General features: G+C 36.3%; 1 long non-coding RNA gene across 1 annotated transcript in view; it reads left to right on the top strand.

Annotated features, from left to right (window-relative positions):
* The first annotated feature begins 3,592 nt into the window (after positions 1-3,592).
* The window catches only part of LOC122796991, a 530,955-nt gene continuing 508,516 nt past the window's right edge, over positions 3,593-26,031 (top strand). The window contains exons 1-2 of the long non-coding RNA XR_006364020.1: positions 3,593-5,063; positions 17,746-18,691. This is a non-coding gene — a long non-coding RNA (uncharacterized LOC122796991). The remainder of the gene's footprint in view (positions 5,064-17,745; positions 18,692-26,031) is intronic.

The following is a 26,031-nucleotide window of genomic DNA, read 5'->3' as shown; positions in this document are numbered from 1 at the left end:
AAAGGTGTCTGATAATCCTCACATTTCTTTAGCCTGCAGGAACTGTGCTACTAGGTTTAAGTAGCAGAAGATGAGTTTGACTCCTTTGTGATCTTGTGCAAAATGGAGAAGGAGCAGTTGATATCCAAGTGCTCACATGGCAGCAGAAGAATAAACATTGACAAAAAGCTGAAGAAAAGCCACCGGAAATATCACAAAAGTTGTCTTAAGACAGATATTATTATATGTAAGAAACACTGCCACTATATTATGAGAAGTGTATTTCTACATTAGGATAACTGAGGCATGGAAGTAGTTAAGCACAATAAAGATGTTTGTCAAGAATGTGATAAATAGCAGTGTTGATAGTTGTTTAGAAGTGCTACAGGGAAAATAATTGAAAAGACAGTTTCTTGGGATGACAATGAACAATAAGATATGAATTTCTGGAGAGTTAGATATGAGGACATCTCTGGGATTTGTGTAGTTGTGGGAGCCTTAAACAATCAAATTTGGGTGGAAGGATGGCATAATGGTTAAGGTGTTTACCTTGCAGACACAAGGTGCAGTGTTTGATTCTCACATGGGGTAATTGGCTAGGCTTAAAATGAACCACAAAGGCAATTAGCCTAGTACTAATCTATGAACCTATGAATGCATTCAATGTCATACTAAGCTGTAAACTGGTGGTGTGACATTTCTGTTTGAGGGAGCTGCTGAACTGCATGCTTAGTATTGCAGTCAACAAAGCATAGTGACGTTAGTGAAAATGCTGTTGTAAACATGAGTAATATGATTTTAAACACCTGAACTTTATTTACCAGCTTTAGAAAAAAGGATATAACAAATAATTAATTAAAAATCAATTATTTAAATAAGAAAAGTGAAAAAGATATTCCTGCAATAAGTAAATATCTAAGGTGAAAGCAGTGTTTAACTTTTGTCTGAACAATTTAAAGTAATTTATTCCTATTACTTCTACAAATGCTATAATGTTTTTACTAGCAGCTTTTATTGTCAACAACTATAACAGTTTTCAATTATTTAAGTGTTATGAGACAGTGACATAGCTCAAACATATAGTATGGATTCATACAGTGCATAGACCTTAAAAGATGGACTTAGTTGCATCATCTTTGAGAAGTGCCCCAAATGTACCACATTTGGGAAGCTCTGTTAATTGCATATAGTTTAATGCAATTAAATAATCAGTGAACTGAGATTGTATATTATATTAATGAAGTTATCTTATTAACTATACTGTAGTGGTAATTGTCTCTGCTGTTGTCCAGATTTATACTTGCACAATTATCATTTTCTGTGCTGCATTCATCTACCCAGCATTCTATGTGATACTTTATAATCTGTACTGAATGATATTTGTTTATAAATATTTTAAATGGTTATGCATGTACTTCAAAACTACAATAAAAAGTCTGAAAAAATAAAGGAGCCCACAACTACTAGTGTTTTTATGATCTGTCACTTGCACCAAATTTATCACAAATAACTTTAGCTTTGCAATAGTCCATCAGACCACAATAAAGCATTGAACTAATTTTCTTTTTAATTAGTGTATCACTATCTTGCTTTTCTACCCAGTACTAAAATGACTTTGAGGTACGCCTTTCAACTGTTTCCCATGATGAGGACTGATCCTAATTTTATTTATTTAAAACTCCAAATTCCATGCTGTTCCACATTGAAAGGATGAGTCACACATTTATTAAGATTTTTTAAGAGATGACCATGATAAATAATGTGTTGACTCATAGTCATAGTTTCTAGCAAGCTGGGTAAAGGTCAAGGACCATCAGAATGCAGGGTCCAAGGTCAGAGAGTAGATATTCAAACCAAACCAAGTATTTAAAGGCTTCCTGAATAATTCCAGTGAGTTGCAGTTCCTAACTTGTAATAGCAATCTGTTCTATGATCTCACAATACTTTGGGTGATAGAGCTTGATCTAAGTGTGGTTTTGCATTTCGGTATTTAAAAGGTATAATTTGCCCCTGGAGAGTTTCACCTTCTCACAATACTTTGGGTGATAGAGCTTGATCTAAGTGTGGTTTTGCATTTCGGTATTTAAAAGGTATAATTTGCCCCATGGAGAGTTTCACTTTGATTGCAGCAACTCAACATTAAACAGAAGTCATGGTTCTTCATCATAAACTGTGTAATATGCTAGGCACAGTCTGCCAAGTAACAAACAAGTGAAAACTGAGAGAAAGTAATTTATCAAAAGGACTTTTGTTAAGTATAATGTATTTAACCAATCTGTAAGCTTCTCAAGTTGAAGCTGTTAGTAAGTGTTTAACTTTTTGCTCATTTGTTCCACCTTACATGAGGTAGCATCCCACATTTTGGAGACTGAAGAGATATGGGGTATTGTAATGTTATCCTAGCAGAGTTATTTGTTCATTTCTTGTTTATGGGGGTTAAATCAAAAGTATCAAACCTTTCAATCAGGAAGGTGCAGACAAAGACAACAAATCAGGGACTTTTTTTTAATTGTCTGTATTACTCACTTTGGAAAATGTTAAAATGAGAGATCTGTATAAATTTTCAAAATCCGAGAATAAAGTTTTGTAACTGTAAGTTTTAGCATTGCTTAGTATTAGGCTTGCTGTCCTTGTGGGTAATTTTAAACCAGGGTAGTAGCCAGAGATTTACATTTTGTACTCTAACCTAAAAGTTGCTGCGACCACTACCCACTTGTCAGCTTAAAAATGTACTCAGCTTTCAAAATGATACGCCTAGATACATGGGAAGAAACATGTTATTTTCAACTGTTACAATTTATTTCCATAACAAGCTAGTTTTAGAGGTGTAGTCCTTTTGCATGAGAATTCGTTGTGTACCGCTATACTGTGAATATTAATTTATACAGTTAAAAATATTTACTGCTATTTGAGTGTTGACATTAAAGAAGAGATGCTCAGAAGAAAATGTACTCATTACAATGCACTGAGTATGCCTAACTATACCCTTGTTTTAAGCCTATCCAATTTCCCTTTCAAAGGTGAGAATCAAACCCTATGCTTTGTGGTTGTAAGGTAAACACCTTTGTCAATAAACCGACCATCTTACTTTTTATGTGTTTAGAACAAAAGTTTAAAACCGAGGATTTCGAGTAATGGGGAATAACTTTACAGTATAATACGCTTCTGAAACAGCAACACGGATGTTATAGCTAAGAACAACTCAAATGATGCCAAGATATTGAAAAATCGAGGCTATAAATGATATAACATGCACTTTACAAGTCTGGTCTTGTGCCGGCATTACAAGGAATGCATCCGTACCAACAACTTTATGGGAGAAAAACATTGCTGGGATACTTTTCTTAGTAAACTAGAGCTTCACTCTTGCTCTTTGCAATACCTCGTACGAGTTCAGATGCTGCAGGAATACTGATGCATTAGCCTGTGCCACCGTTTTAACCAACTAGACTATGCAGTAAGTGTTGCCTAGCACTAGCAGCTTGGCGCGCTTCAAAGTTTCTGTGGACAAAAGAGCAAAAATAAGTTGAAATTCCTATTTTGCCCCTTCTTCTCATGACTTGAACAACGTGTTTCACTTGCAGAAATGAAAAGCTGAGTGCAACTGGAAACTTGGGTAAACACAGAGTTGCGTTTAGAAGATGCGCATCCTCTTTTGTTAGTTATGAACTTCTTAGACTAAAACTATCGTGTGGCTCTGGAGACGACCGACACATCAAATGAGTATTGTCTCAGCAGTAGTTCATTGCAGTTTGTTTGTAAGTTACGTCTGTAGGACACTAACAACAAGAACAGGTGCAATGCCAGTGTCCCTTACAGGGAAACAATGAAGTGGACTTACAGTTGCGCTCCAGACAAGGGGTAGGAGGGAGTGTCCCTCTTCTCAACAACAATAAAAAGTTAAGTAACAGCACTGAAATTAGTAACCCTGCATTTGGTCGTTAAAGCTTTAGAAGAAGCCCATCTCCTTTCTGATGGAATGCCCGGACCCCAGTTTGCCCGCCGTTGTGCTTTCTTTGTTTTTATTTTGCTCCACACAAAGGGCGGGACTGCCAGCCCTACTAAGCAAGGCGCGGTCACCAGAATCCCTTCACACGTGTAGACAAAGGGAGCGCACAACAAAGCAGCAGCTGCAGCAGCCCTGCTGGCCACAGGCGTTTGGAAGTGGGATCGAGGCACCCAGAAAGCAATCAGTCCCACTCTGAGGTTGCAGAAGTCTCCACTTAACGGTTTAAAAGCGGGGTAAGCGAGCCTAGATGTGGTGGGACAGGAGCGACAAGAGTAAAGTTGTAAACTTGTGAGGTGCACTGGTGCACTCCCTGTTGCTGTTCCAATTTGGTGCGTCAGCTCTAAGTTTCATCACAAAGCGATGCGGATTACTCCTTTGTTCTTGGAGAACCTTTGATAGACACACCGAGTGGGAGAGTGTTTGGGACAGGGTCCGAGACTGTTTAACCTGCTATCCAAAGTAAAGCTCCATAGAACAAAGACGTACATGGGTGCAAGGTGGGAGTACTTCAGTTGTGGTGAGTGCATGATCCTAAGAAACTTTGAAAAGTGGCAAAGTTAGGTGTCTTTAGCGTGGCAGCAGTTTACCACTTGGGCTGGTAAAAAAAACATACACTGAAGGTCCAGTTGCAAAGACCTCAGACCAAAATGTGGAATAAAATAAATATATCGACGGAGTCACATTTATCCAGAATGGGGGAAACAGAAACAAAAACCTACCATCACAAAGACACAACGGGTGTGACAGGAAATCGCAGTTTACAACAGTTTTTAAATGCTTGTTTTGAGTTGGTATCTGCTTGTTTTACTCCTTTTTTGTCTCTTTGGATGCCATGGAAAATGCTTTTTGCTTTGCCATCAAATTCTGCAAGAATCCTCCTTTCAGCTCCTTTCTTTGGCTCGGAGGATGCGGGCGCTGCTGTTGAACTGATGGCTGTGCAACAGGTAGCTGGTGAGTTGGGACTGCTGCTGCTCTTTTGTTCTCCAGCTCGCGCCTTGACCGGGCTTTGTTCCAGCACAGAGAAGTGCAACTCACCCAACAACTCTTTTATGATGGAATTCCAGAATTAGCAAGGGTAAATAATGCAAATAGCTCGATCTTCTTGACGACAATTTTGTCAAAATCAGTAAGATTATGTTTTGTAAGCTTTGTGAAAGATGAAACCAAAAACAAAGGGGTGCAATTGCCGGGAATGGATGAATACTTTTGGGAGGATCCCTTTTTTCTGGTAAACGACTCGAAATGCAATATTTAGCAAATATTTTGTGCACTGATCCTGAAGTAGATATAAAGGATTAAGTAACTTCTGCATTAACCAGGAGACAAAGAGAAGCCTGGTGGTGCTGGGACATTGTCTAAATGAGTTAAAAAACTTAGGAAAATATACCAAATAACACTTATTAGCGGTGGGGCTGCTTTCATATGTGTTATGTAAAGTAAATTAGTTGATTGCTTTAATCTTTGGTATATGTCTGCAGAGAAATACCTTCAAAGTATTGTTCTTTAATTTGCTTACCTTCTAAGTGCTAGATATAGATATATATATATACACCTATGCCTGTCCTTATTTGTTCACATATCTCCATTATTGTGTATAGATGTTTGAGATGAGGCATCTAAGTATCAATTAATATGAGCATCACTTAGCTAACAGGAATCGTATGACTTGTATAAACTTTGTAACCTTAAACAGTGAAGTAATAGTAATTATAGTAAATTGAATGGTGCTCGATCAGAGGTTGTTGTACCATAATAGTTTTAACACAGTGCAGAAGATGGACTTTTTGGTACAGCATAACCTGAAGTAACTGTTAGTAGCAGGTGTGTGTGTGTTTATGTGTGTGTGTGTGTGTGTGTGTGTGTGTGTGTGTGTGTGTGTGTGTGTGTGTCTGTGTGTGTGTATGTCTGTGTGTGTGTATGTCTGTGTGTGTGTGTGTGTATGTCTGTGTGTGTGTGTGTGTGTATGTCTGTGTGTGTGTGTGTGTGTGTGTGATCACATTAGTCATTTGGTTGTGTTACCTGTACGTCCATACAGTCATTTAGGGTGACAACGTAAATGGACGTTGTCAGTTTATGAGTTACTGAAATATCATAAAGACTATTTGTAAAACAAAACTGCAACTAAATGCAGGCTGTCTGTCGGTGTCTGCTGAGGGGGCACAGCTATTAGTGCCAGAGAATATTTCTTTTTGAACATACTGACAAAGTGGATGCCAGAATCCTTGTAATATTACTTTTGCTAAGAAGTGTCAGCTACTTAAGAAATCAGGGCACTGACGTGCTTCCTGATAATTTTATAACTGGTTTAAAGTCAAGCTTTAAACAAGGAAAACAGTATTAAAATATATCTGCCAGATGGCTACAATCTCTCAATTCATTATTAATTTAAGTTTAAAAGCTTGGTACAAAGTTAAACTGGTGTGTGATAACTTTTTTCTGTGTGCATGGTTATAGTAAGGACTGACGTGGGCTGATGAGGCATAACTACACATCAATTGAACTTATTTTTTTGTGCATAAGTTAATATGGCTGCAGATAAAGCCTTAAAGGCAAAATGAATAAATGCATTTTGAATTACAGCTCAGCTATGCACTATGAAGAGAAAATGTAAGGGCAGTGAGCGATTTATTTTTGGTTAAAGAAAGAAAGTAGGTGACCAGAAAATATTCTGTACAGTTAATATATATATATATATATATATATATATATATATATATATATATATATATATATGTATGGTAAATGTAAACATCTGAGATACACAAGAGAGACTAAACACAGAAGTGCAATTGTCGCTTGTTTAATCAGGATGCTCAATAATTTTCTTCTTGCACTTTTCCTCAGGTCATTTATTCCTCAGTATATGGCAACAAGTAGCTTTATGAAATTAATAATGAGACAAAACTGTGTATTAACACAAGTAGTGTATTTGACCTTATTTTGCCGAAAGCATTATACATTTTATCTGTTCAGATTTGAGTATGCTATTGTTTAAAACATATTTCTCAAAAACGTCATGTTTCCCTGTTTCTTACATCTTGATATGTTCTGCTTTACATTATACAGTTTATTTATCCTTCCACAGTATGATACTTTAGTATGTAGATATAGTCACTGCTCAGAAGAAACATAACATTGAATCTTATTAGGACTGGTGAAAGCATATATTGTTCAAAGGAAAAGTAGGCAGGCAAGATTACAAACCTTGTTTGGCAGTTACCACAGAGGATTAAGGCTGAGAGCTATAAACGAGCTTTCTATAGTACAAGGTTTGATTCACTGCTCCTCCATTTGCCTACTCTATGGCTCTTTGCAAGTCACTTAACTAGAGAGAGCTGTCCCAATCCCCCTCATAAGGGGCACTTGAGCACAGTAGGCCTATTGAGCCAACCAATAAAAATAAAGCCAGTTATGCTGAGTGAGGGGGCATTTTGTAGTATACATGGGTTGTAGTTGTTTTCTTATGGTGGCTGCACTGTTTCATGACATCTCAACTAGGTAAAAGTAAAGTTGTTCATAGGAGAAGCTGCACTCTCTATTTTGTCATCTAAATTTAACTTTCATCACTCCAGGTTGCATAGACATGGAAAAATTATTAAAGTCGTCCCTCCTTGTGTGGTGAATGCATGTCTACTGTTTTAACTGACCCCATTGTCCACTATGTGTTCATATATTATGTGTGCTTGTGTGTATGCATGTATATGTACAAGTCTGGATGCGTGCTGTGTTTGTTCCTAGAAAGTAAAGATACTTATGGAGTTGTTTGCTTGGAGCTTTTTCCATTCACCATATTAACCTCAATAAGTGACTTCTTGGCAGAGACAAGTGTGCTGATCAAAATACTTAATTTGTATGTTTTAGAGCTGTTTTTAAGTACAATGGACAGTTGTAAAGTGTGATGACAAACTCAATACTGATGTGAATGTTGTAAACATTCCTACTTGTACATTAGTAAAAAGTCTGCTTCCTTAACAGTTAGTTCTTAATATAGTATATATTTTTATTTTAATGTGGAGTATATAACAATAAATTCATGTTTAACAAGTTAGAAGAAAGACAGAGCAATGACCCTGAATGATACACAGTTACATTTTCTGCCTGTTGCTTTTTAAGATGGTCTAATGGAAAGGCATTTAGTGTCAAACGAGAACACTGTTGCCTGAGTGCCACAACCTTGGTAGAAGGCAGACAGCAAATGGAATGTTTTAGGCAGAGCTTATAAGGAAAGTTAAAACAACTTTTCAAATTACTTACAACTCAGGTTACTTGGTAAAAAAAGTTAGCAAAATTTGAATATCCAAGAGTATTTCTTCCTGAAAGACGTCTTGATATCACTGATGTTTTCAAAATAGCACACGTGACTAATTGCTTATCAGTGGAACTACTTTTCCAAAGTTTGCTATAGGCATAGTATTCATCTAGTAATGCAGAAGGGGATAAAGGTGCTGAAAAGATTATTGGATCACTAACAAAGTAAAATAAATACAAAGATGAGTATATTTTATTGCAAATATGTTACTATTAAATATGCTTCCCTATGAAGTTTTGTGAAATGAATGTAAGACAGAAGAATTTAAGCCTGGGTAAGAGATACGTTTTGTGTTTATTTATGCTACTCTGTCATACAAAATTGATATTTTTGTAGTGATGGAAAGCTGCTAGTGATAGTTACTAATATTTATCAATAGCAAACATTCCTTTATGCTAAGACTGAAGTTCCATCCTCTGGTTAGTATTGAGGAATGATTATTTTTGCCGCCCTCCTCAAAACTACAGTTGATATGATTAAAACAGGATGGCACTATGCTAAAATGAAATTTTGGTTAGAAATTGTGATTTAAAAATGACCACTTTTTTTAGAAAAACATAAACATACACAAATTTCTTTCATCATGCAAATATAACTCAAAGCTTTTTTTCACTCACATATATAGATCAACATTATTAGCAATCATTTTTATATAACTGAATTACTGTAAATGTTTTATACATACTGGTAGTAAACTGCCCAGTTCTGAAAACTGGCCTATTGTCCACCATGCAGTCACTTTTGCGGGACCTAATGACTGTTTACTACCCTCACAGTAATGATGTCACATGAAGTAAGCAAGCTGCTGGTTTATTTGTACTGTTTAGGCAACATGCACATATTCATAATGTACCTCAGTGAGGTTACTTTCACACTTTATGTCTTATTTATTTATTTTATCTTACGAGGCAGATGGTTTTAATGGTTAAATAATTGAACTTGTAACCTGTTGCTGACCTGTTGCATTCTGCCCAGACTTTATACACAGTGGAAGTTTGTACAGTATCCCTTTAACTTCTGCAATGTACTCAGTTCTGGTAACTTGGGATATTAGCTGGAAGAAACTATTTTCATTTCATCTTACCCATTCTCAAATAAGATAAATGTCCCAAAAAGTCAAGATGTATGCTGGTAATATATAATTAATAAGCTATACTGACTAGTGAAAAACTCAGTATTAAGATAACACTTTCTTTGCTACTGCCACATTTACCAGCACAACTAGTAACTATAACTCAACTAGGACTCTGAAGTTTTAGTAATAAACTTAAATGATATCTTGAAGAAACAATTCACTTAAGAAGGGAAAGTTTTACTTTTAACTAGCAAATACTCTTGTGATATTTCAGAGACAAACTATGAAACTTTCCACATCTTAAAATCATGATGCCATTAAATGAACAAATATAGATCTATTGTCATTACTTTATTTACCTGTAAATATAAGTTTTCATTCCTTTATGTCTGTGTTAAATTAAAATCCAAGTAAAAGGAATAGTTCAGCATAGTGAATATAATACCTGCAGAGCTCACTTTGAATCCTTTTATGTCACTGTAGTTGTGATATTGAGTAACTCAATCTCTTTAGTATGTTATTGTTGAGGTAAGAAAAAAAAACACCACTGGTTAACCCTCTGTGCCATTCTGAGCAACAACCAAAAATACATAAAATATATCACCATCTCTTCTAGAAAAAACTAATTGTTAAAGAGTTGCTGTACATCTGCTTTTTGTGATATTATAATTAATAAAGTCAGTGAGTATTGAAAGATGTATAACAATATAAAATTGTCATCAGCAGACAACCTATGCACATTAACATACTTCTCTAGCACTTATAAGAGTGCCATTAAAAAGTGCAGTAAAGCTGGACAAGAATATAATAATGATCAAAAGGCTCATCTAAAAATACTTTGATGTATGTAAGAAGATAAAAAAGTATATATTTAAACTTCCTGCGTTTTTCTGTTCTCATTTTAAAAAGCCCAAATTTGGCCTTATAATCAAGTAGTCTGATGTGCTCACACAAGAGGTATTATAAAGTAAAATAATTGTACTAGTTATGTGTTATTACTTCAAGTAAACTAAACATGTTGTTTAGAAATAAAGCATATGTACTGCCATTATTCATAAAAACTACGAGTTTTTGGAGCTATAAAATGTATGGTTTTATTTATTTGTGTATCTACCTGGTGATCAGCTGGGACTATAACTTTAATGGGTCATTTTTCACAGATGACCAGTGTCCACCAAGGATAGTATAGTAAATACAATGCAAGTGAAAAAGGTCAATGCAAGGACAGAGTATTTCCATCAAAAATACTATATAGTTTCTAATACTGAAGAGGCATTAAGAAATAAATGTCAAGGCTGATACACAGGGTTATATAATGGAGCACAGATGGCTAAGACCCTTACAACACTAAAGGATTTTGTAAATCATAGTATGTAACACTGAGGAAGCAGTTACAAAATAACATCTACTTTAATATGCAAGGTTAACTAAAAGTCTAAGTCATGCCATTTGAATTACCAAGGGCATGTAACAGACTGAACAGGCAATTAAGGAGTGAAATTCAAGCTTGAAGTACAAGTTTCAGAAATTAATATAAAACTCTTTAGTTCCTTGTAACTAATAGTATAAGCAACAGGTACAAATGTATTGGAATCACAAGAGTTTTGCATTAGCATCTCTCTTTTATGGCCATCAATTTTAGCAAATTACTTTGAAAGAGTTGATTCAGTAATTGCTGGGAGAAACTGTACCAGAAAAACATTTTTTGAGCATTTCAGAGAGTGTGTATTTCAGGACAAAAAATGGTAAATAAATATATTATTAACTACATAACTAGTGTTAGTTCTTTGTTATACTGTCAAATGTTGATATTGAAATGATAAAGCAAGATGGTTGGATCCCTGTATTATATTGATATAGTAAATGACAAGATACAACCTTATGTTTGGAATATAGATGATATCGTCCAAGGTTAGTTACTTTGTCATGTCCTAATTTCATAAGTTGAGATGGCTTCTATTATTTGTTAATTAGTGAATAATAATATTACCAATTTCCTCAGAGAATGTTCTCTATTTATACCATGTGTCCAGTCATCCATCTCAGGTTTAGTAAAACATTTTGTGAGTCAGCACCTACATCCTTGAATTTTTTTAACATTCGATTTTATTCGTATTTATGACAGTAAATAGTATAAGGTCAGATGAGTAGTGGGTATATGTATCAAAGTACACTGCAGCCTTGCAGACAGTCTGGTTTGGGGACACATTGTTTCTTATCTCTGAGATCATCTTATTTGTTTGGCTATCTTTCTTTCTTTCAATCTATCTATCTATGTGTATATCTATCCATCATCCGTCTTTCTACCTATCTATGCTTTTTGTTAGTAAATGTAAAATTTCGTCTGGGCCATGTACATTTATATAACTGATGTCAGGGGAGAAGAGTTCCTTAGTGTATACAGTTCAGAACCAAAGACATTTGTTGGTACATAAACTATATATAAGAAAATTCACAAAATACTTGTATAGTTCAAAATCAAGACAATTTCAAAAATTTTCATACTTTTTGCCAACTGTATACAATGGTTCAACTTTGAATAATTGAACTGCAGACAAAGCTACAGACAGACAAACAAAACAGTTTCCAATTCATCCAGAAAAAACAAAAACATTTTTTTACTCAAAGAAAGTCATTCTGCACCTCCAGGTGTTGGGGCTTCACCCCCCCAAACATTCTTACTTACGTATATTAACTTCATGGTTGCATAACAGCAGAGAAAAGGGAAAAAAATAAAAACAGTAAATCTCTTCTAAAGCTCTAATCAAAACAGTGTTGGCAATGATTTTTGCATGAGAATTGATACTCAGTGAGTTGCATCTCATGCTAATGAGATTACTGAGTTGTAATCTGACATACTTTGAACTTGAGCAATAGTAAGGAAGCCTAAATGGCACATAATAACAAATGACTGGTAAGAAAGCCATATACAACACATAACTAATGAATGACTAAGATGTATACAACACATAATAACAAATAACTGGTAGGGAAGCCATATACAATACATAATAACAAATGAGTGATAGGAAAGCTGTGTAAAGCACGTAATATCTAATGGCTGGTAGGGTCAGCCATATACAACACATAATAACAAATGACTAATAAGGAAGCCATATATACACATAATAACTAATGAATGGCAGAGAAGCTGTATACAACACATAATAGCAAATAATTGGTAGGGAAGCCATATACAATACATAATAATAAATGACTGATAGGGAAGCTGTGTAAAGCACGTAATAACTAATGACTGGTAGGGTCAGCCATATACAACACATAATAACAAATGACTAATAAGGAAGCCATATATACACATAATAACTAATGAATGACAGAGAAGCCATATACAACACATAACAAATAACTGGTAGGGAAGCTGCATACAGCACATAACAAATGACTGGTGGGTACAATGCATAATAACAAATGACTGGTTGTAAAGCCATATACAACACATAATAACAAATGACTGGTAAGGACGCCATATACAACACATATTATACAATAACTGGCCATTGACATTCTAAAACGAGCACCCTGATTGGCCAGCCCAATCAGCGTGCCTGTTGTAAATCCAAGAATATAACAACGGAAAAAGGTCCAGTCGCCCGGACTTTTTTCCGTTGGCATATTCTTTAATTTTAGCTTTTTTCAACAAAAATAAAAACAAAATTTGTAGTCCAGAGGACTCTGGACATACAAGAGAGACACCATACAGAAAATACAAGGGAAATCAGGTATGTTGTTTAAAACTTCCATTCTGTCTCTCTACTACCCTAAACTTCCCGAACCTTTTTTGGAATGAAGGAAAAGCAGAGCAACAGAGATCTTCTTTTCTCTGTTGCTTACTTTCCCAAGCACTGATGTACTGGGTATGCATGGGAACACAAGTCCCATACACATGAGCAGTACATCAACACAAGGAAGCAATATACCACTAGCCATGGAAGAACAGTAATATGCCATTATACAAAGACATTATTTAAGAAAAGTAAGTAATTTTTTCTTAAATAATGTCCTGTGGTTGTGGTATATTGAAATTTACCCACAGTTGGCTTTATTTAATCACTCGGGCTTCACTGTCAAGATTAAACCATGCCAACTGTGGGTAAATCTTCAATATGCCACGCTGACGTCATCGGTTATTGCTGTAATAACTAATGAATGCCAGAGAAGCCGCGTGCAACACATAATAACAAATGAGTGGCAGGGAAGCCATATACAATACATAATAACAAATGACTGTTAGGGGTAGCCATGCACAATACATAATAACAAATGACTGTTAGGGAAGCTATACACAACACATAATAATAAATGACTCATAGTAAAGTCATATACAACATATAATAACTAATGAACGCCAGAGAAGCCGCGTGCAGCACATAATAACAAATGAGTGGCAGGGAAGCCATATACAATACATAATAACAAATAACTGTTAGGGGTAGCCATGCACAATACATAATAACAAATGACTGTTAGGGAAGCTATACACAACGCATAATAATAAATGACTGGTAGTAAAGTCATATACAACATATAATAACTAATGAATAACAGAGAGGCTATATGCAACACATAATAACAAATGAGTGGTAAGGAAGCCATATATAACACATAATAACAAGTAACTAGTTGGGAAGCTGTGTACAACACATTATAACAAATGATATAGAATCAGAAATAGTAATATTTGTAGACCAAACATATAAAAGAAATACCATAGGATCATAGGAAGTTACTAGGCTGTTGACCCTGAGGGCCTTATAAGCCTAGCCTATAGTTCAGCCCATGTTTAGACAAGTCAGCACCCAAAGCTCCTGTCCAGCAGGGACACAGGGGGAATCGCAGGGGTGAATTTTCTGTTTCCCATCCAGTTATCCAGGCTGTGCTTAAAAAGGGATAATGAGGTACTCTGCTTGACGTGGAGAGGGAGTCTATTCCACAGATGGGGGAGTCTCTGGGACACAAATCTGTCCCGCCAACAAGTCCTATTGATGTCACAGACCAGGTTGAGGTCATGCATGTGGGTTACTTGAGTGGAGCTTGACTTGCGGATATGCAGCAGTCCTATCAAGGCGGAGTCTGAGATTGCTTTGTATGCCAGACAGAGGTTACCTCTGAGGAGTTGGTATGAAACTGAGTAGAGGGACAGGGCTTTTAGCCTGTCTGTGTAGGATAGATGTTTGAAACCCTGGATTCTCCTAGTGAGGAACCTCTGTGGTCTTTCCAGCTGCTGCATGTACTTTGTGAGGTATATGCCAAAGGGGGCATTGAACTCAATAACTGGCCTTATAAGGGAAGAATTCAGGGATGTTATGACCTCCTTGTCACTGGATGAGATACCCTTACTTATGAGGTGGGCCATGTCTAATAAAAATAAAGTTTACAAAGAAGTCATAATAATAAGATGTTATCCCACTTTTTAAAATTGTTATAAAGGATTTACAAGCTATTCATGACAATGAGTGAAACAATATGTTATAGTAAATGTTTCTCATAGTGTAAAGGCTACCTGTGTACATTATAAAACAATATGTCAGAATATGAATATGCATAATGTATAGCAGCATGAGGCCAGGAAAAAGATGGTTTCCAGAAAGGCAAACTCAGCAAAAGTTATTGTGTTGCTGCAACTAATAAGCCGTTTTGTATGATAGACTAAATCATGTTTTTTAAACCACAAGAATGATGATTACTGTGTAGCAGAAAAGGGGAGAAAGTTACATTATTTAAGTAGAGAATGTCATAAGGTTAAATTGCAGTAATTATTGATTTATTTGTGGCATCAGGTACATTAATTTGGCAATAATTGGTGTACCATAGCTTGCTAGTAGGTTAGTATGACTTTAACATGAAGTGATGAGAAAGGAAGAATAGCTATGATTTCTCAGCAGCCTGCAAATAATGCCAGCCATATGACTTTTGCTGATAATGCAACTGTAGCCATCACACTTCTTTAAGGAGTAAGCAATAGTAGCTACCTTTCATATCACTAGGAGGTTTTGCTACTTTGTTGTAAGCAGAAGGTTGCTGAAATTAAAGGGAATCGTACATTGTAGACACAGAGGTAAGGCATATCAAAGGTGATCCAGGAGCAGTGAACTGCTAATTTTAGTTTTGCTGTTGTCTTTGGAAAGGCTTTGGCTTGGTAAGGTAAATGCATATTAGCTGATATACGTTATTCACTACTATTTGATCTTGAATGTGAATGCAAAGCTTCAGATCTGAAGACATGAAAATCCTCATTATTTGAAGGGAGTCAACAACTTTACTCGTTCTTCTATGTATGAGTGAGATTATTAGGAGGTTTGATTTATTTGGTTATATACTTTTGAGACTGAAGACTATATATTTAGCCTTGCAATGGTTTAATGATAGGCTAGAATATAATAGAAATCCTTTGAGTCTATTGAAACTGTTGGGGTGTCTTTGTTGAGCTTTTGTAACGGCGTTGGAGGAACACAGAATTGTGGGGTGAGATATGAACAAGGAGAATAACAGGGGGTCTAGCAGGGACTCCTGAAATATCTCAGGTGATATTTTTGTCTGGAAATATAAGGCTTGCTATGATCTTACTGGCAGACGTCTGTCTTGTAGACGGTTTGGAAATGAGACCGCAACTCTATCCTCACAGACTAAACATTACAGTTATCGTTATTTCCAGTGCATGCAAAATTTAGCTGATAAAAACATTGATTAGGCCAGTCCACACAGTTTGACAATGTTGACTGGATCATGTGTTTTGCAGGTTTTTGTATGCAAATGAATATTATATCACTGTTACATGTATTAATAACAAACATTCTTGTGATTACTTTCTTAAATATTTAGTTAGCAAAAGGTTACATGAGAGAGAGCATGTTCACAGTTTTTATGTTTCTGTTTTGTGGCAAGCATACTTAAAGCAAGTGCATTATTGCTTCTTTTTTTTGTTTTTGATAAACAGTTTTGACTTTTACCTTCATTCACTTCTTGCATAACCCACAAGACCAAGCCAAACTTGTTTTGTACTGCTTCCTTAGCTGTCTGCATGCCTTCTCTTCAAACTTTGCTATCTAAACTACTGATAATGTATGATATGACTTCTTCAATTTCCTTTAGCTTCAGCTGTAAGTGAAGTATGGTGTTTGTGCAGCACAGTATCTCTGGGAAGCAGTGCATTCTGTTTGCAGTCAAAACAATGGTTGTCTTAAACTTTGTAGAGCACTGATGATATAAGCACTCATATGAAAGCTTTTTTACCTTGAATTATGTGATTTTAATGAAACATACTAAGTGTTTATCGGTGTCAGGTTTAGAGATCTGAATTTGAAAGCAGGAAGTATCATATATGTTTTCATAGATGCATTTCCTATATAGCAGGGTACAGATGTCATTTGCGGCACTTTATCTCTCTGTGATTCTCTTTAGATTTTTGATAGTAATGCCTTGTAGTGCATTAAGCTGATGTTATGTAGGTGGTACGCTGATTCTCTAACTCCAAAACCAAGAGCTCCTGAATAATGTATGATGGCTACATCTTTGAAGCACATTAGATCCTGCATTGCCATATGATATCATCATGAGAAACCTTTGGTCATAATTGACCAGACAACATTTCATAGGATGAGTCATTTGGCTTGTCATGCAGCAGTCTTTAATTAAATTATTATTGACCATGGTGGCTAGTGCTTTTCTGATGTCATCATGATCAACTAAAACAATCTTTGTTCATGTTCAGAGCATATCTATCTTTCAGGCTAGTCTTTTTCTATTCCTGGTATCTTTCTCACTTTTAGAATTACAGTATTTTTCTATTCCTGGTATCTTTCTCACTTTTAGAATTACAGTAATTCTGCAGTCCTGTACATTAGCAAAATGCTTTTAGTTAGAGTAATACTCATTTGTAGATTGCTGCTAATTTTTAACATGCCTGAACTCTGCCTTTTTCTTTTAATGGCTAGTAGCTTTATAGCCTGTTTGACCACCAAACAACTATAACCCATAAGTGTATCCTAAATGCAAGTAAGGGATTATATGGCATTAATTATACTGTAATGTGGGTGGGATGGTGAGGAACACTAGTGGATTTCATTTATTTATTGAGTTATTTATTCCTTATTTTGTTTGTAAAGTACCCTTAACTAATACTGAGACATTTCTTTTGAAATCACATATTTGAGATTTGCGACAGAAAGGCAGAATTGATGCGATTAATAATGAGTTAATGTCATAAATAGCTGGAGTCAAGGTTTGAAATAATTAAGAAAGGATAATGACCATGTTTTTTAATGCCACAATAACTACATGTTGAAAGCATTTGAAATTAAAACCAAGATGTATTTTTCTTTGATGGTTTGTTAATTTTTCCATTCCTTTTAGACTACGATTTTGGAATGCATTGGTCTAATTCTTGACATAGTCATCAGATGTGGCATGTAGAAGAATATGCTGAATAAAATCAGGATTTCTTTCATTCTATGTGCACATGAAGTGTTTCCAAAAGACATATAAAGCATAGCTAAGAGACAAAAAAGAATGAGTGCACTGCAGAAACAGCTGAGTAGAGGCCTTCCACTGGAAATTTCTGGGGAAAAAAAGTGCTTCTGCAGTTGTTCAGCATTTGCACTTTCAATAGCATTTAACTTTCAAGAAGACACCTGCAGCAATGTTGTTTTTGTTGAATGCTGCAAAGGAACCACTCTCATGTCTTTGAAAGTGACACAGAGGGAGGACACCTTCTGTGCAAATGATCCTGGAGACACAAATCAAGGTTATGTTTAGAGGGAATGAAGATTTTTAGTTTCATGGATTAATAGTACGCCACATGGAGATATGATATTTTGCTTACCACTGTGTACCTCAAATCTTAAATTCTAATCAAAGACGTCATACAAATTGCCTACATTTTTAGAAGAAAGCATAGCGAGCTTTACTGAGTTTCCATACCACCACCAAAGAGTAACAGATTATCGATCTGTCTGAAGCATGGAGTCCTAAAGTGCATCCTTGTGCAGAAAGGCATATTTTAGCCCTGAGATACATTTACATATATGTATCCCAAGTTGGAGTTTAACCTAATATCATTTGAAACAAAGGAAATTGTGAAAGTTAAATCATCAGGTTTCACTGAATGGGATACGGGATTTCTTTCCTTCTTACATTTCGTGCGTGTTGGATACTTTATATGTAAGCCTTGCATTTGGAATTATAACTTGTTATCTAGGAAATTAATCCTTTCAGATTTGCATCATGACTGCAAAGTATATTGAAACAAACTATGCAGGTGATCCTTTTGCCATGGATTAAGGACAGGAGATACACTAAGGTAAGTGACCCATGAGCACTGCTAAGTTATTTAACTTAATCAGTAGTTTATATAATGACTTCTGTACTTTTGACATTTCAGATATTATGAGTATATTTCCAAGAAGCTACATGCCACTTAGAATGTGTATATTCAGGAGGAGTCAGTGCTGTTTTTTTTAGAATGGTAGAACTGCAAACGTGGAGGCATTTTCCTAACACAGCCTAACTGCTATAGAGCCGAAGGTATATAACATGGTATTCTGTGGAGTCCTTAGACTGGCACTCACCCTCTGAAGTTGAGGACCAAAAGACAAATATATATATATATATATATATATATATATATATATATATATATATATAAAACAAAAATATCAAAGATGTAACAAATTTTGCTATAGTTATTTACACACATTCACAGTAAAAGATATTTGAGGTGCCGTGAGATACCTTCCATGGCTGCTTAAATGATTGGTGGTACTGTGCTTGCACCTAAAGGGCATCTCACTTGCACTGATATTCACATCTCCACACTGTTTGCAAACTGGGCAGCTGCCTCTTTCTTCCTACCCTTGTGACATCACTAATAGACTATTTCTTATATTGTGGCATCCTGGAATACTCTCCCTACTCCAAATTACATTATTAAGTTTCATGATGAGTGGCAAAACCACTTGTTGCAAATGTTTTTTTCTTTAACTTATGTTGTAAGATAAATTTCATTTATTATTTATCAAACTCTTGATTACACTATAACACCACTAGCATGCATAAATACTTCTCCCCACATTTATTACACACACACACACACACACACACACAAAGTAGGAGCTAGAAAGTGGGAGATGCGGTGGCATTATTTCACTTGTGTTAACACCTTTGTGGAAATGCAATCAGTGTGAAAAAAAGGAGATGTGGTGGCATTATTTCACTTGTGTTAACACCTTTGTGGAAATGCTATCAGTGTGAAAAAAGGTGGGCAGAGGCTCTACAGTAAGATCAAAATACTTTTGCTGTGTAACATTTGGAATGCAGTTTCCATTAATATCTTTGTGAAGTAATGAAAGCAGGTAGCTAGTTTCTGACCATTCCATTGGTTTTCCTTGAATTCAGTAAGAGTTTATTGTTGAATAGCCATGTAGATAAATGTAAAAAGCCTGCCTGTAGTTTAGTTTGTAGTATTTAATGGGCTTTGTTAGACTCTGCCAAGAGAATATCATTGGCATACATTACTAGTTTGAGGACATGGAGTTCTAATGTACTGTCATTTATAAAGACAGAAAAAAGTAGGGAAGCTTTGTGGGATGCCATTGTTAAGTATTCTATTTTTAGAGAATGTGTTATTTTAATATATTCAATGTGTTCTATCCTTGAGATAAGTTTGGACCCAATTAACTGTGTTCTCCCTGAAGCATTGTTTACAAAGATTTTGGAGCAAAAGGTTACAGTTGACTGTCTAAGAGTCATAGTCATATCAATGGAAACACCAACAGAAATGTGTCCATTGCTTACACAGTTGCATAATGTATCAGTGGCAGTTGTCAGTACAGTGACAGCATAGTATGACAGTGGCAGTGGTCAGTACAGTGACAGCACAGTATGACAGTGGCAGTGGTCAGTACAGTGACAGCATAATATGACAGTGGCAGTGGTCAGTACAGTGACAGCATAGTATGACAGTGGCAGTGGTCAGTACAGTGACAACATAGTATGAAGCAGTGATAGGTGCTGTACTCTGTTACAGAGGTAGTACTATCAGAACACCAAAATTGAGTTTCTGTAGAAAAATGTATGTGAATGTGCTTGGGCATCAGAAAATAATCCAAATTAGTTTATTATTCAGACTCTTAGCATTATGCAGAGATTCCTTAATGTCAGCTGGACTACAGTTTGTTAGGTATCAATGTTTAATACATGATCCTTGCCTAAAAAAGGCACTATGGATCAGAAAAGGTCTTAGTCAATATTCGGAAGCTCTGAAGCAAGAGATGAAGTTCTTTTCTTACAAAACAGGCCAACATGTCAATCCTAACCATTCATGCTGACATACACACTGGATTCCCTCGGAATGCCACTAGATATTTAAGACAGGAGTCAATATCAATAACTTTTGTTTGAAATCGTGGCACCTTTCTCAGATGAAAATATAGTGCTCAAGACAAACATCATGCCTGTCTCAGATATGTGCGTATAGAGTCCAGCTAATCCATATGCATCTACCAGTGGGTAGAGCATCTTAGGTCATTCACTGTGATATGGGTGACAATATAAGCATATTCATATTTTGGTTGAAGGTACCCAAGGGTACTATTCATATCCTGAATCCTAGGCTCAGCTCCCTATGCCATTAGAGGTTTGTAGTTTAAACATATTTTGTTGAAACATATTTTGAATTGGCATTTGGAAATATGTCTAACCAAAGTAACTTCCATCCCACATGCATTTATCTGAACAGGTTCTATCTCATTAGGCTATGTTTTTTTTCCTTTCCCTGTTTTTGTTTTGTTTTGTATTTTTTTTAAAGAAATTCTGAGAACCAGAGGTTCCCTTATGACCCAGAAGCCAGAGTGCTTTTTATTTCTGACTCCCAAGTTGCAGGGTATGTGTGCTGCTGCATATACTTTAAAATATGCTTTAGACACAAATCAGTCATACTTTGATTCTTAAGAAGATCACTTTGGTCTAATTTATTGTCTATATTAGTAGTACATCTCTGCAATGTTCCTTTATGCTAGAAGCACCTGTCAAAAGTATACATGAATTCATCACATTTCTTTGGGTTGATTCTCATGTCTCAGCCATTTCAGGTTTTATTTTCAAAATTTGTGTCATTCTCAGTCAGCAACTTTCTCTGACTACTGCTGTTATTTATTCCACAGACCAATTTTATTATTAGTTATTTATTTTACATTTGTTGACTGGGCTAGTCTAACTGGATATATGACCATTTTCAGCAGAGGCCAGAGGAAAAAAGCTCCAAGAAAAAATATTATACATGGAGTAAAAAAAAAAACTGAAAAATTCAATTTTATAAGTATGTAACCGATTAACATATGTTGTAGCAGCAGTTATAAGGTTACACATAGGACATTTTGTTAATGGATATTTGTATCACAAGAAAACATATTATGTACATGAATTTACACAGCACAGTAAAGAGGTTAACAAATTGTTCTAACAAAGCTAGTAGAGGAGAGAAAAGTATCAGAAAAAAAAATGTTTTTAGTTGAGAAGAATTAAGACAAGGGGAGAGTAGTATCAGTCAGGATTGGAGCAAGGGCAGAGCCATTGGGCTTTGATGAAGATTCTTAATTGCTACTTGAAAAGATGGGTGGATGTAAGGGATGTTAGTTCACTTGGAAGTTTGTTCCAAGTATTACCAACAGCATTAGAGAACAGGCAGTCCCCAGATTTGTTGCTGGATTTTATGGTGGTACTTGTAACTTCTTAGCAGATCTTAGGGTTGGAAGATTTTTATAGGTGTTGAAAAGGTTACAGAGTATGGGAGTATTTGTGGGATGATGTAAGATCTTGTGGATAAAATGAGTTGCTGGAAAAGTAGCTGGTTTTGTACCTCCACCCATCCTAGAAGTTTAAGATTTTGGCAATGGTGGGGTTGAAATGGGGCTCCAATGGCAAATCTGGCTATGTTGTTGTAAGAGCTTGCCAGTTTATTCAGATTGCTTTTGGGTAAGTTAGTATAGATAGGAGAGGCGTAGAGAAGGGTGGAAATGAGGTGTGTTTGGGCAATAGTAATCTTTGCTGGGGCTGTGAGAAAGGGCTTGATTCTACAGAGGAATCCAAGTAGTTGACAGTGGATACATCTCTCCATAACTTTTGCTAAAGGAGAGAGAAGGGCTATGGGACGGAAGTTTGAGAGTTCATTTGAGTTACCTATTAACTGATTTAATAGTTAAATTAATGTGTGTGTCAAAGTTAAGATTGTTATCTATTGTTACACCCAGGAATTTGGTGGTAGTGTCGGGAGCAATTTCTGTACCATTATTTGGTGTAACTATGAAATTGATGTGGGGGACTTCTGTGTGGGAGTAAGCAATAATACTTTAGTTTTTTTTTTTTTTTTTTTGGTTAAGGAGGAGGCATCATTGATGGAACCAGTTTTCCACTAAGGTAAAGACTTTTTGTGTACTGGTTTGGAGATCCGCTGGAGAGGATGCTGCACAGATCAGAGTCGAATCATCGGCATATTGTATGCAGGTAGTTTGGGGAAGGGAGGTTTTTAGATCATCAATGAAAATAGTGAAAAGGAGTGGTCCTAGAATAGATCCTTTTGGGACCCCAAGGGTGATTGGAAGCTGAGAGGATAAGTTATTGTCCCACAGGACTGCTTGTTTTCTATTTTCCAGGTAGGATTGGTACCATTTTACTACTTGAGAATCAAGTGAAAGTGATTTAAGTATATCTGACAATAGTTGGTGGTTAACTATATCAAAGGCCTTAGAGAGGTCTATAAAGAGCAGAAGTAAGCAGGTTAGTATTCTGATTTTTATTAATGCAGTCAGTAAAGGATAAGAGTGCAGTTGTAGTACTATGGAATGGTCTGAAGCCATGTTGGCAGTCCACTAGTAGGTTATTTTGAAGGAGATGATGCAGTAGTTGACAGTGGATACATCTCTCCATAATTTTGCTAAAGGAGAGAGAAGGGCTATGGGACGGAAGTTTGAGAGTTCATTTGAGTTACCTCCCTTATGCAAGGAGATAATATGTGAGACTTTCCAGATGGATGGGATGTAGGATTCAGTAATGGTTCTGTTTATTAAGATGGAAATAGGGTAGGCAAGTACTCCAGCTGCAATTTGCAGGTATTCAGCTGGGAGGAGGTCAGCTGATGGTGTACATGGTTTAAGTTTAAGAAGCAGGGAGTGTATGAGAGATGTTGGAATGGGCTGGAGATAAAATGTCTGGGGCAAATTGGGTATTGAGGGTGACTCTGTGGTGGTAACATGTGGTAAGGTATTTGCTAGTGATTGGACAGTTTCAGAGAAACATTTTTTTTTAAAGTGTCAGCAATTTGGTTGGGAGAATTTTGAGTTAAGTTAGAGGGGGCAGGTGTTTTGGACTGTCCTGGATGGAGTAGTTTGTTGATTCCTGACCAGAATTTTTGTGGCTTTTGCTGTTGGGTCTGTTGGATTTAAAGGTAGTATTTTTTTGTCAAGGATTATAGATTTTTTTTGTGGTATGAAGAAGCTGTCTAAAGTTTAGGTGATCAATTGGGTTTTTAATTTTCCTCCATTTGGATCAGAGTTTATTTCTTAGTCTATTATTATGCCTTGTGTCCTTAGAGAGCCAGGGAGCTGGTCTGTTTTTAATTCTAATAGTGCGAGTGGAAGCATGGTGATCTAGGATTTGCAAAAACGTATTGTTAAATAATGAAACTGCTTCGTCAAGAGGTATGTATTTTAAGGGAGACCAATTACAAGCTTTGAGCTCTGCTTGGAAGTTTACTGGGTTGAGATTTTTCTTGTTCCTGGTAGTTCTAAATGTTATTTGATTGGGAATGGAGGTCTTTTGTCTAGCAATGAAGGTAAGAGAATGGTCACTTATGTCGTCGGGAAGTATACCTGTTTTATTAGCGAGGGGGTTACTGTTAACTAGTATCCAGTCTAAGGTGGTTTGTTTCTTGCTAGGTTTGTGGGTTCTGGTAGGGAAGGTAATGGTTTGATAGAAGCCAAAACGGTTTATATGAGTAGTTGGGTTGGCAGAGGTACAACCTTTCCAGTCAATATTGAAATCATCAAGGAGTATGGTTTCTTGTGGGAGGGACATGGAGAGCCAGCTAAGGGTATTCTCAAGAGTATTGATGTTATTACCTGGGGGAATATAAGAGCAAATGATGTATATGGATTTATTCATATTAATTTGGAGCTTAGAGGTTAGAATCTCAGCATTATTAAGTGGTGGTGGATGTATATCTAGTGAGGTGACCTTCAATTCAGAATTGAACATTATTGCCACCCCACCACTCTTTTTATTCAGACGGTCAAATCTCAGGATGTTAAAACCTGGTGGGACTATGCCATTGTTTTAAGTTGTGGGTTTGAGCCAAGTTTCAGTTAGGCATAAGATGTCAAAGGAATAAGTGTCTAATAGGGCATGGAGTTGGTTAATTTTATTATTTCCACTATGTATATTGAGGTGACCTATAAGTAGAGAGTTTGGGCTTTTTGGTGGGGTAAGAGGAGTGGTAGTATTGGCTAATGAAGAATCAGGGATGGTAATGTTAAGACCTGGGTTAGGATGAATGTCACCATGTAGAAGTATACATTTATGAGGATTATATTAAAGTTTGAAAAGTTTACAGAAAATAGGGTTTCCTTTTCTCATTTGAAGATATTTAATACGGGTTAGTCTATGAAATTGTGGTAGAAGGTAGGATGAAGAGAACGTTATGTTACTGTATGTTTGAGAAGCTATAAGAGAGAGTGGGCTTGTTTGTCTTAGGGGGTGTTGAAATCTAGGAAAGGTTAGGGAATCATAGCAAGTTAGGCCATAAGATATCAGTAGAGAGGTAAGCCCTATGGACAAGATGAGAATGTTAAGGTGTGTTGACCAGCAAAGGCTACACATAGTGAGGGGTATAGAATAGTGGAGACTAGGCTATTTGAAAGTAATGAAGGCCAGTTAAGTGGTGGGGCTGTTAGAGGGAATATCAGCTGGTGAACAGTTAGGGATAACAAAAGGATCCAAAACTGTTAATTGATAATGAGAAATGGAGTGGGCTATTGATTGATGAGGGTTAGGGGTGTGGCTATGGAAGTATAAGGTCAAGTGCACTGGGGTGTGTGGGAATTGGGGGTAGGGTAGGGGAGCGGAGTGAGCCCGCAGGGCAAACGGAGCGGGTAGAGCCAAATGATGGACAAGCCACGGTGAGAAAAAAAAAATCTGTAGCTGTAAAAGATTACAGCTAAGAGGTAAGTGTTTCAATAGTGAGTTAGCAATGTAAAACCAGCTATTACAGTAACATGGACAGGGTAAACAATATACTGGGTCAGTTAGGAGAGGATAGGAATAGAAACTGGGTAGGAGAGCTTGAAGAAAAGGGTCTAACAGTGTTTTATTTAAGAGCTACAAATTATCCATCTAGTCCTGGTATAGGGTGCCACCTAGTGGCTATTGTAGGAACAGCAGCAACATTAGTTAGTTAAGGGTTTAAGATGTAATATTAGTAGAAACTATGGGATGGGCTGGGCGTACACGCAGTCTGAGGTCGGCTGCTATCATGCGCTAGCAGAGTGTAGTACTTAACTACTGTTCAAAAAATATTTACAATAGTATTAGGCTACATACACTGATGTATTTTAATGGGGCGATGATCACTCCGACGGGCACCTTGATTAT

Source organism: Protopterus annectens, chromosome 3.part0, assembly GCF_019279795.1.
Source record: "Protopterus annectens isolate FY-2018-M chromosome 3.part0, PAN1.0, whole genome shotgun sequence".
In the NCBI taxonomy this organism is placed as follows: domain Eukaryota; kingdom Metazoa; phylum Chordata; order Ceratodontiformes; family Protopteridae; genus Protopterus; species Protopterus annectens.
This window is presented reverse-complemented; position numbering and strand designations above follow the sequence as displayed.